Consider the following 10,968-nt stretch of genomic DNA (forward strand, 5'->3'; position numbering starts at 1 on the left):
GAACTGATGGATAAATCTGCCTCCCATTTTGAGGATGGAAGAGACATTGTGTCATCTATCTTAGACAATAATTTATATATTTTTGATAGTAGTTTTGGGGTACAGATGCTTAGAAATTCTGCTACCCTAGTCGGGGGTTGTAAGTCTGGTTGGTGGAGGATATATCCATCCATCCATCCATCATCTGCCGCTTATCCGGGGGTCGGGTCGTGGGGGCAGGAGCTTGAGCAGAGAAACCCAGACGTCTCTGTCCCCGGCCACTTCCTCCAGCTCTTCCGGGGGGACCCCGAGGCGTTCCCAGGCCAGCCGAGAGACATAGTCTCTCCAACGTGTCCTGGGTCTCCCCCGGGGTCTCCTCCCAGTGGGACGTGCCCGGAACACCTCCCCAGGGAGGCGCCCAGGGGGCATCCTAACCAGATGCCCGAGCCACCTCATCTGACTCCTCTCAATGCGGAGGAGCAGTGGTTCTACTCCGAGCCCCTCCCGGATGACTGAGCTTCTCACCCTATCTCTAAGGGAGAGCCCAGACACCCTGCGGAGGAAACCCATTTCGGCCGCTTGTATTCGCGATCTTGTTCTTTCGGTCACTACCCACAACTCGTGACCATAGGTAAGGATGGGAACGTAGATTGACCAGTAAGTAGAGAGCTTCGCCTTCTGGCTCAGCTCCCTCTTCACAACGACGGGTCGGTGCAGAGCCTGCAACACTGCAGGCGCCGCACCGATCCGCCCGTCAATCTCCCGCTCCATTCGTCCGTCACTCGTGAACAAGACCCCGAGATACTTGAACTCCTCCTCTTGGGGAAGGATCTCATTCCCGACCCGGAGAGAGCATTCCACCCTTTTCCGGCTGAGAACCATAGTCTCGGATTTGGAGGTGCTGATTCTCATCCCAGCCGCTTCACACTCGGCTGAGAATCACTCCAGTGAGAGCTGAAGGTCACGGCCTGACGACGCTAACAGAACCACATCATCTGCAAAAAAGCAGAGACCCGATTCTGAGGTCGCCAAATGGGACACCCTCAACGCCCTGGCTCCGCCTAGAAATTCTGTCCATAAAAGTTAGGAACAGAATCGGTGACAAAGGGCAGCCCTGACGGAGTCCAACTCTCACCGGAAACGTATCCGACTTACTGCCGGCAATGCGGACCAAACTCTGGCACCGGTCATACAGAGACCGAACGGCCCCTATCAAGGGGTCCGGCACTCCATATTCCCGGAGCACCCCCCACAGGACTCCACGAGGGACACGGTCGAACGCTTTCTCCAAGTCCACAAAACACATGTAGACTGGTTGGGCGAACTCCCATGCACCCTCCAGGATCCTGCCGAGGGTATAGAGCTGGTCCACTGTTCCACGGCCAGGACGAAAGCCACATTGCATCTCCTGAATCCGAGATTCGATTATCCGACGGATCCTCCTCTCCAATACCGCCGAATAGACCTTACCAGGGAGGCTGAGGAGTGTGATACCCCTATAGTTGGAACACACCCTCCGGTCCCCCTTTTTAAAGAGGGGGACCACCACCCCAATCTGCCAGTCCAGAGGCACTGTCCCCGATGTCCACGCAATACTGCATAGGCGTGTCAGCCAAGACAGCCCTACAACATCCAGAGCCTTGAGAAACTCAGGACGGACCTCATCCACCCCCGGGGCCTTGCCACCGAGGAGCTTTTTAACCACCTCGGCAACCTCAGCCCCAGAAATGGGAGGCCCCGTCTCCGAGCTCTCCAACTCTGCCTCTTCCGAGCACGTGTTGGTAGGATTGAGGAGTTCCTCGAAGTACTCCCCCCACCGACTCACAACATCCCTAGTTGAGGTCAGCAAAGCCCCGTCCCCACTGTAAACAGTGTTGACTGTGAGCCGCTTCCCCCCCCCTGAGACGCCGGATGGTGGACCAGAATCTTTTCGAGGCCGTCCGGAAATCGTTCTCCATGGTCTCACCGAACTCCTCCCAGGCCCGAGTTTTTGCCTCAGCAACCGCCGAAGCCGTGGCCCGTCTGGCCCGTCGGTACCTATCAGCTTCTTCCAGGGTCCCACTGGCCAAAAAGGCCCAATAGGACTCCTTCTTCAGCTTGACGGCTTCCCTCACCACTGGTGTCCACCAGCAGGTTCGAGGGTTGCCGCCACGACAGGCACCGACCACCTTACGGCCACAACTCCGACCAGCTGCCTCGGCAATGGAGTCACGGAACATGGCCTATTCGGACTCAATGTCCCCCACCTCAAATATGGTTGAAGCTCTGCCGGAGGTGGGAGTTAAAGCTCCTTCTGACGGGGGATTCTGACAAACGCTCCCAGCAGACCCTCACAATACGTTTGGGCCTGCCAGGTCTGATCGGCATCCTCCCCCACCAGGTGATCAGTTGACAGCTCCGCCCCTCTCTTCACCCGAGTGTCCAGGACAAGTCCGATGATACAACCACAAAGTCGATCATCGAACTGCGGCCAAGGGTGTCCTGGTGCCAAGTGCACATATGGACACCCTTATGCCTGAACATGGTGTTCGTTATGGACAGTCTATGACTGGCACAGAAGTCCAACAACATAACACCACTCTGATTCAGATCGGGGGGCCCCCCGATCCTCCCAATCACACCCCTCCAGGTCTCACTGTCATTGCCCACGTGAGCATTGAAGTCCCCCAGCAGAATGAGGGAGTCTCCGGTAGGAGCATTCTCCAGTGCCTCCCCCAGAGACTCCAAAAAGGGTAGGTACTCTGAACTGCTGTTTGGCGCATAGGCACAAACAACAGTCAGGACTCGTCCTCCCACCCAACGGCGGAGGGAGGCTACCCTCTCGTTCACTGGGGTAAACCCCAATGTACTGGCACACAGCCGGGGGGCAATAAGTATGCCCACACCTGCTCTGCGCCTCTCACCACGGGCAACTCCAGAGTGGAAGAGAGTCCAACCCCTCTCAAGAGTACTGGTTCCAGATCCCAAGCCGTGCGTCGAGGTGAGTCCGACTATATCTAACGGTCTGATGAAGTTTCAACAATAAAGAACAAACTTTGTATTATGAGAAAGAACCAGACTCATTCTTCAGGAATCCGAAAATAAGCTCTATTTTACGAGTTATGCACGAATTCGGATTCTCCTATAAAACGAATTCCTTAACTCAAACCAAGTTAAGACTGCTTTGTCCTTCATATTTATTCATGTCTAATCAAGTTTCAATGATAAACAACGTTGTACTTTGTAGAATGAGAAAGAACTTCTTCAGCAATAAGCATCTCTCGACAAATGACGAAATACAGATTTTGCTATAAAATTAATTGCTATCAGCCTGACTTAAAACTGTTTGTCTTCCTTATTTATCCACTTCAAATCAAGTTTCAACAATTAAAAAAAATTTGTAGTTTGAGAAAGAACAACTTAATCTTGAGCAATCAGTATAAAAAGAGGGTAAGCAAAGGTGCGAATGTAAAACCATACATGATCAAAACAGGGAGCGGAGGTGTTTGGCTGAGACAAGGTGTGAATGTCCACCCATAATTAATGAAAAGCGGGCAACAAGTAGGTTCGAATGCCCAACCATACATCATCAAAAGCAGGAGTGGATATGTTCGGCTACAAGAAGGTTTGAACGTCTGACCATAGTTTGTAAAAAGCGGGTAAGAAAAGGTTCGAATGCCCGAACATACACCATCAAAGGAGGGAGCGGAGGTGTTCCGCTGTAAGAAGGTGTGAATGTCCGACCATAGTTGGTAAAAAACGGGTAAGAAAAGGTTAAAATACCCGACTGTACACAATCAGTAGCGGGTGCAGAGTTGTTCGGCTACTAAAAGGTGTGAAAGTCCGACCATGGTTTGTAAAAAGCGGGTAAGAAAAGGTGCGAATGCCCGAAAATGTATGATCAAAAGAGGGAGCGGAGGTGTTCGGCTGCAAGAAGGCAAACTATGGCCTTCTTGCAGCCAAACACCTCTGATCTCGCTTTTGATAATGTAAGGTTGGGCATTCAGACTTTGCTTCACCTGCTTTTCACCAAATATAGTCGGACATTCACACCTTCTTGCAGCCGAACACTTCCGCTCCACCTTTTAGTGTTCTATCACACCTTTTTTTCACCGAATTTTATAGATTATGGTTGGAAATTCTCAACCACTCTTCATCCGAAGACCTCTCCTCCCGCTTTTGTTAATATATTTGAACTTTAGTCGGACATTCACACCTTCTTGCAGCTGAACCACCTCCGCTCCCTGTTTTGATCATGTATGGTCTGGCAATACTACCTTTTCTTATCCGTTTGTGAGTAATTATGGCTGGACATTCACACCTACTTGCAGCCGAACACCACCTCTCTCGCTTTTGATGATGTATGGACCGGCATTCTTACCTTTTCTAACACATTTTTCAGAAATTACGGTCGGAGATTCACACCTACTCACAGCCGAACAACTCCGCTCCCGCATTTGATGGTGTGCAGTCGGACATTCTCACCCTTTCTCATCAGCTTTTTGCAAATTATGATCTGACATTCACACCTACTTGCAGTCGAAAAGCTATGCTCCCGCTTTTGATTATGTTTGGTTGGATGTTCAAACCTTTTCTTAACTGCTTTTTACAAACTTTGGTTGGACGTTCACACCTTCTTGTAGCCGAACACATCCACTCCCTCTTTTGATCATGTGCGGTTTGATTTTCGAAAAAATTTTTTCATGTTTTCTAGCAATTATTGATGGACATTTAGACCTTCTTGCAGCTGAACACCTCCGCTCCTGCTTTTGATCATACCTTGTCAGGCATTCGCACCATGTCTTACCCGCTTTTTACAAACTTTAGTCGAACATTTACACCTTTTTGTAGCCGAACACCACCTCTCTCGCTTTTGATGATGTATGGTTCGGCATTCTTTCCTTTTCTAACACATTTTTCAGCAATTATGGTCGGACATTCACACCTACTCAGAGCCGAACACCTCCGCTCCCGCATTTGATGGTGTATAGTCGGGCATTCTCACCCTTTCTCATCAGCTTTTTGCAAATTATGATCTGACATTCACACCTGCTTTTGATAATGTATGGTTGGGCATTCGCACCTTTTCTTACCCATTTTTCAGTAATTATGGGTGGACATTCACACCTTCTTGCAGCTGAACACCTCCTCTCCCGCTATTGATTGTGTACAGTCGGGTATTTTAACCTTTTCTTACCCGCTTTTTACCAAATATGGTCGGACATTCACACCGTCTTACAGCGGAACACCTCTGCTCCCGCTTTTGATGGTGTATAGTCAGGCGCTTGAACCTTTTCTTACCCGCTTTTTACAAACTATGGTCGGACATTCAAACCTTCTTGTAGCCGAAAACCTCCGCTCCCTCTTTTGATTATACATTGTTGGGCATTCGCACCTTATTTACAAACTATAGTCAGACATTCACACCTTGCAGCTGAGCCACCTAAGCTCCCTGTTTTGATAGTGTATGTTCGGGCATTCGAACCTATTCTTACCCCCTTTTTACAAACTATGCTCGGAGATTCACACCTACTCACAGCCGAACAACTCCGCTCCAGCATTTGATGATGTATTGTCCGGCATTCTAGTCTCTTCTAACACATTTTTCAGCAATTATGGTCGGACATTCACACCTACTCACAGCCAAACACTTCCGCTCCCGCATTTGATGGTGTATAGCCGGGCATTCTCACCCTTTCTCATCAGCTTTTTGCAAATTATGATCTGACATTCACACCTACTTGCAGTCGAACAGCTCTTTTCCCGCTTTTGATTATGTTTGGTTGGATATTCGAACCTTTTCTTAACTGCTTTTTACAAACTTTGGTCGGACGTTCACAACTTCTTGCAGCCGAACACATCCACTTCCACTTTTGATGGTATATATTAGGGCATTCGAACCTTTTCTTACCCGCTTTTTACAATCCGTGGTCGGACTTTCACACCTTCTTGTAGCCAAACAACTCCGCTCCCGCTATTGATTGTGTAAAGTCGGGCATTCGAACCATTTCTTACCCGCTTTTTACAAACTATGGTCGGACATTCAAACCTTCTCACATGCACTCCTGCTTTTGATGATGTATGGTTGGGCATTCGCACCTTTTTTTTACCCATTTTTCAGGTATTATGGGTGGACATTCACACCTTCTTGCAGCTGAACACCTCCTCTCCCACTTATGAGCATGTGTGGTTTGATTTTCGAAAATTTTCTTTCATGTTTTCTAGCAATTATTGATGGACATTTAGACCTTCTTGCAGCTGAACACCACCTCTCCCAATTTTGATGATGTATGGACCGGCATTTTTACCTTTTCTAACACATTTTTCAGCAATTATGGTTGGAGATTCACACCTACTCACAGCCGAACAACTCCGCTACCGCATTTGATGGTGTATAGTCGGGCATTCTTACCCTTTCTCATCAGCTTTTTGCAAATTATGATCTGACATTCACACCTACTTGCAGTCGAACAGCTCTGCTCCCGCTTTTGATTATGTATGGTTGGATATTCGAACCTTTTCTTAACTGCTTTTTACAAACTTTGGTTGGACGTTCACACCTTCTTGTAGCCGAACACATGCACTCCTGCTTTTGATGATGTATGGTTGGGCATTCGCACCTTTTTTTTACCCATTTTTCAGGTATTATGGGTGGACATTCACACCTTCTTGCAGCTGAACACCTCCTCTCCCACTTATGATCATGTGTGGTTTGATTTTCTGAAATTTTCTTTCATGTTTTCTAGCAATTATTGATGGACATTTAGACCTTCTTGCAGCTGAACACCACCTCTCCCGATTTTGATTATGTATGGACCGGCATTTTTACCTTTTCTAACACATTTTTCAGCAATTATGGTTGGAGATCCACACCTACTCACAGCCGAATAATCCCCTACCGCAATTTGATGGTGTATAGTCGGCATTCTCACCCTTTCTCATCAGCTTTTTGCAAATTATGATCTGACATTCACACCTACTTCCAGTTGAACAGCTCTGCTCCCGCTTTTGATTATGTTTGGTTAGATATTCGAACCTTTTCTTAACTGCTTTTTACAAACTTTGGTCGGACGTTCACAATATCTTGCAGCCGAACACCTCCGCTTCCGCTTTTGATGGTGTATATTCGGGCATACGAACCTTTTCTTACCCGCTTTTTACAAACCAAGGTCGGACTTTCACACCTTCTCTTAGCTGAACAACTCCGCTTCCTCTTTTGATTGTGTACAGTCGGGTAATTTAACCTTTTCTTACCCGCTTTTTACCATCTATGGTCGGACATTCACACCGTCTTACAGCGGAACACCTCCGCTCCCTCTTTTGATGATGTATGGTTAGGCATTCGCACCTTTTCTTACCCATTTTTCAGTAATTATGGGTAGACATTCACACCTTCTTGCAGCTGAACACCTCCTCTCCCGCTTATGATCATGTGCAGTTTGATATTCGAAAATTTTCTTTCATGTTTTCTAGCAATTATTGATGGACATTCAGACCGTCTTGCAGCTGAACACCTCCGCTCCCACTTTTGATGGTGTATAGTCGGGCTTTCGAGCCTTTTCTTCCCCGGTTTTTACAAATTATGGTTGGACATTCAGACCTTCTTGCAGCCGAAAACCTCCACTCCCTCTTTTGATCATACATTGTCGGGCATTCGCACCTTTTCTTACCCGCTTTTTACAAACCATGGTCGGACTTTCACACCTTTTAGTAGCCGAACAACTCCGCTCCCGCTATTGATTGTGTACAGTCGGGTATTTTAACCTTTTCTTACCCGCTTTTTACCAACTATGGTTGGACATTCACACCTTCTTACAGCAGAACACCTCTGCTCCTTCTTTTGATTATGTATGGTTTGACATTCGCACCTTCTCTCACCCGCCTTTTACTATGGTCGGCCATTCACAGCTTCCTCTCCACCATACTTGTATGGTGGGATATTCACACCCACTTGCATCCGAAGACCTCCGCCCCCACTTTTGTTGATATTTAGTCGGTCATTCGCACCTTACCCGCTTTTGGCAAACTATGGCCTTCTTGCAGCCAAACACCTCTGATCTCGCTTTTGATGATGTAAGGTTGGGCATTCAGACCTTGCTTCACCTGCTTTTCACCAAATATAGTCGGACATTCACACCTTCTTGCAGCCGAACACTTCCGCTTTTAGTGTTCTATGAGGCATTCACATATATTTTTTCACCGTATTTTATAGATTATGGTTGGAAATTCTCACCCACTCTCATCCGAAGACATCTCCTCCCGCTTTTGTTAATATATAGTCGGGCATTCGAACCTTTTCTTACCCGCTTTTTACAAATTATGGTCGAACATTCACACCTACTTGCAGCTGAATACTTCCGCTCCACCTTTTAGGTATGTATGGTTGGCATTTGCACCTCTTTTTATACTGATTGCTGAAGATTAAGTTGTTCTTTCTCAAACTACAAATTTTTTTAAATTGTTGAAACTTGATTTGAAGTGGATAAATAAGGAGGACAAACAGTTTTAAGTCAGGCTGATAGAAGGAATTAATTTTATAGCAAAATCTGTATTTCGTCATATGTCGAGAGATGCTTATTGCTGAAGAAGTTCTTTCTCATTCTACAAAGTACAACGTTGTTTATCGTTGAAACTTGATTAGACATGAATAAATATGAAGGACAAAGCAGTCTTAACTTGGTTTGAGTTAAGGAATTCGTTTTATAGGAGAATCCGAATTCGTGCATAACTCATAAAATAGAGCTTATTTTCGGATTCCTGAAGAATGATTCTGGTTCTTTCTCATAATACAAAGTTTGTTGTTTATTGTTGAAACTTCATCAGAAGTGAAGAAATAAATGAATGCCTATCAACAAATGTGGGATCTAAACTCTAGTGCTTCCTCTAAAATAATTTCCTTTCTCAATTTAGAAATGTGTGTGTGTAAGTCACAACACCCGTGACACCAAAACGGCTTTCTTTTCTCTACACTCTGCACTATGAGCACACACACCAAATCAGAAAGGCTTTTTTCTCTCTTTTCTACATTATGGACTGTGGGGACACAAAACCGCTCTCTCTCTTTTTTTTTTTATCGTGTGCCAGGGCGTTGTCTCATGTATTAGATTATGCTTAAGATACAAATGGGTTTATCAGTCACATCAGAATCCATACATACTGATCCTCCCGTAATAAAATGGTCGGATCTTATCAAACACACTTTGTTTCTTGTGACAATCAAGTCAGCGAAACAGCGTATACACGTCAAGACACTGAATCAAGTTTGCCACAAGAACTCATAAGTTTGGCAGTATTGCTCTGCCATCAGCAATGATACACCCATTTTATTTTCGTGAGACATGTGCAAGCACCTGTTCATCTACTGTTCTATCACTATGAATTAGTGATCTATTATCAATAAGGATACTTCTACAACTACTATCAAAGTATGTCCGGACTTCTTATGTTGTCAGTTGCTATATATGAATAAGTGGGTAGCTACTGACAAGCATTAAGCATGTCACACAGCCCAAACATATAACATTTCAGGACACACCACACAGTTAACAACCACAGTGAAGCGTGTCAAAGCCCAAACATGTAACATTCAACAGGACACTTACACAACACATTCAAATCAAACAGTCAGACAACATACAAGAACATATACCCCAGCCGGCATTGCTCCCTGCCTATTTTCGTACAGCACACTATGTGTGCGCACACCTTTATTCACAAACTCTTCAACTTATACTCTTTTACCGAAGCTGCTACAGCTCGATTGGCCGAATACCCTTAGATCCTATTTCGGTGAATTTGACATCTGCCTTACATGTAACAGATTAGCGGTTTAGCAGTTTTAATTTAGTTTGAGTGAAGGAATTCATTTTATAGCAAAATCCGAAATCGTGAAGCACTCATGAAAGTAAGCTTATTCTCGGATTCCTGAAACTTTAGATTTGCTCTTTCTTTTACTGCAAAGTACAACGTTGTTTTTTTTGTTTAAATCTTTCTAGACATGGTAAATATGAACGACAAAGCAGTTTTAACATAGTTTGAGTGAAGGAATTCATTTTATAGATAAAATCCCAAGAGTCTGCTGAGAAAAGAGAGTGAATGCGAAGTAGACTTTAACACGGCTATGGGAGCGAGCCGAGTGTCGGCTAACCGGGAGAATTGCTTGAAAGAAACGCGACACCGAATGAGCGGTCAGAACAAAGCCTCAATACGGGATTCTCGTGGTGTTTTTGTTGCTGCCTTGTCTTTTGCATAGAGTAAAAGACAAGGCAGCCATCGAATAGGGCCCGATTGTTCCTACTTGGTCAGCCGAGGAGCAGGGGGGGGGGGGGGGGGGGGGGCAAGCGTCTCAACCAAGCAAAGCTCACCATGGGGAAGGTGGCTATACCAACTAGCCTGATGCCCTGCTCCCGCAGTGACGGATAATCGTACTCTGGTTTCTCTTCATAACATACAAGTCTTTCGCCTTTTACTAAAGACTTCCGTGGAGAGCAGCACTAATGAGTTGTTTCTATTATTGGCAGGCTTTACCTTTGCGGGTGAAGCCCTTTCTGTCTGTGCAAAAGAAATCTTGCTACTTTGCAGAGTGACTTCTCTGAGTAGAGTCGCCTTACAAGACAAGGCAGCCATCGAATAGATTGTTTCTACTTGGTCAGCCGAGGAGCGGGGGGGGGGGGGGGGCAAGCGTCTCAACCAAGCAAAGCTCACCAAGTAGGAACAATCGGGCCCTTTTCGATGGCTGCAACACCTGAAAGAGATATTGATGCGAGACCCGATCAAATGCTTTTTCAAAGTCTAAATTTAAGATGACAAGCCGGGTGTTTCTGTCTCTAGCGTAATCAATGATGTCTCGAATCAGTACGAGGCTGTCGGTGAGTTGTCTCCCTGAGATGGCACAAGCTTGGTCTGGGTGAATTACCTCCTCTAAAACAGAGGACATCCGTGTCGCTAAAACCTTGCTAAAAAGTTTACAGTCAAAGTTTAAAAGTGTGATGGGCCTCCAATTCTTTAGGT

At 45.9% G+C, this 10,968-nt stretch overlaps 1 non-coding gene across 1 annotated transcript; it reads left to right on the plus strand.

Annotated features, from left to right (window-relative positions):
• Positions 1-10,382: 10,382 nt before the first annotated feature.
• On the plus strand, positions 10,383-10,496 carry LOC140279038 (U5 spliceosomal RNA). The gene has a single exon (XR_011909244.1). It is a non-coding gene; the product is annotated as a U5 spliceosomal RNA (small nuclear RNA).
• Positions 10,497-10,968: the final 472 nt, after the last annotated feature.

Source organism: Leuresthes tenuis, unplaced genomic scaffold (assembly GCF_036924035.1).
Source record: "Leuresthes tenuis unplaced genomic scaffold, fLeuTen1.0.hap1 SCAF_20, whole genome shotgun sequence".
In the NCBI taxonomy this organism is placed as follows: Eukaryota; Metazoa; Chordata; class Actinopteri; order Atheriniformes; family Atherinopsidae; genus Leuresthes; species Leuresthes tenuis.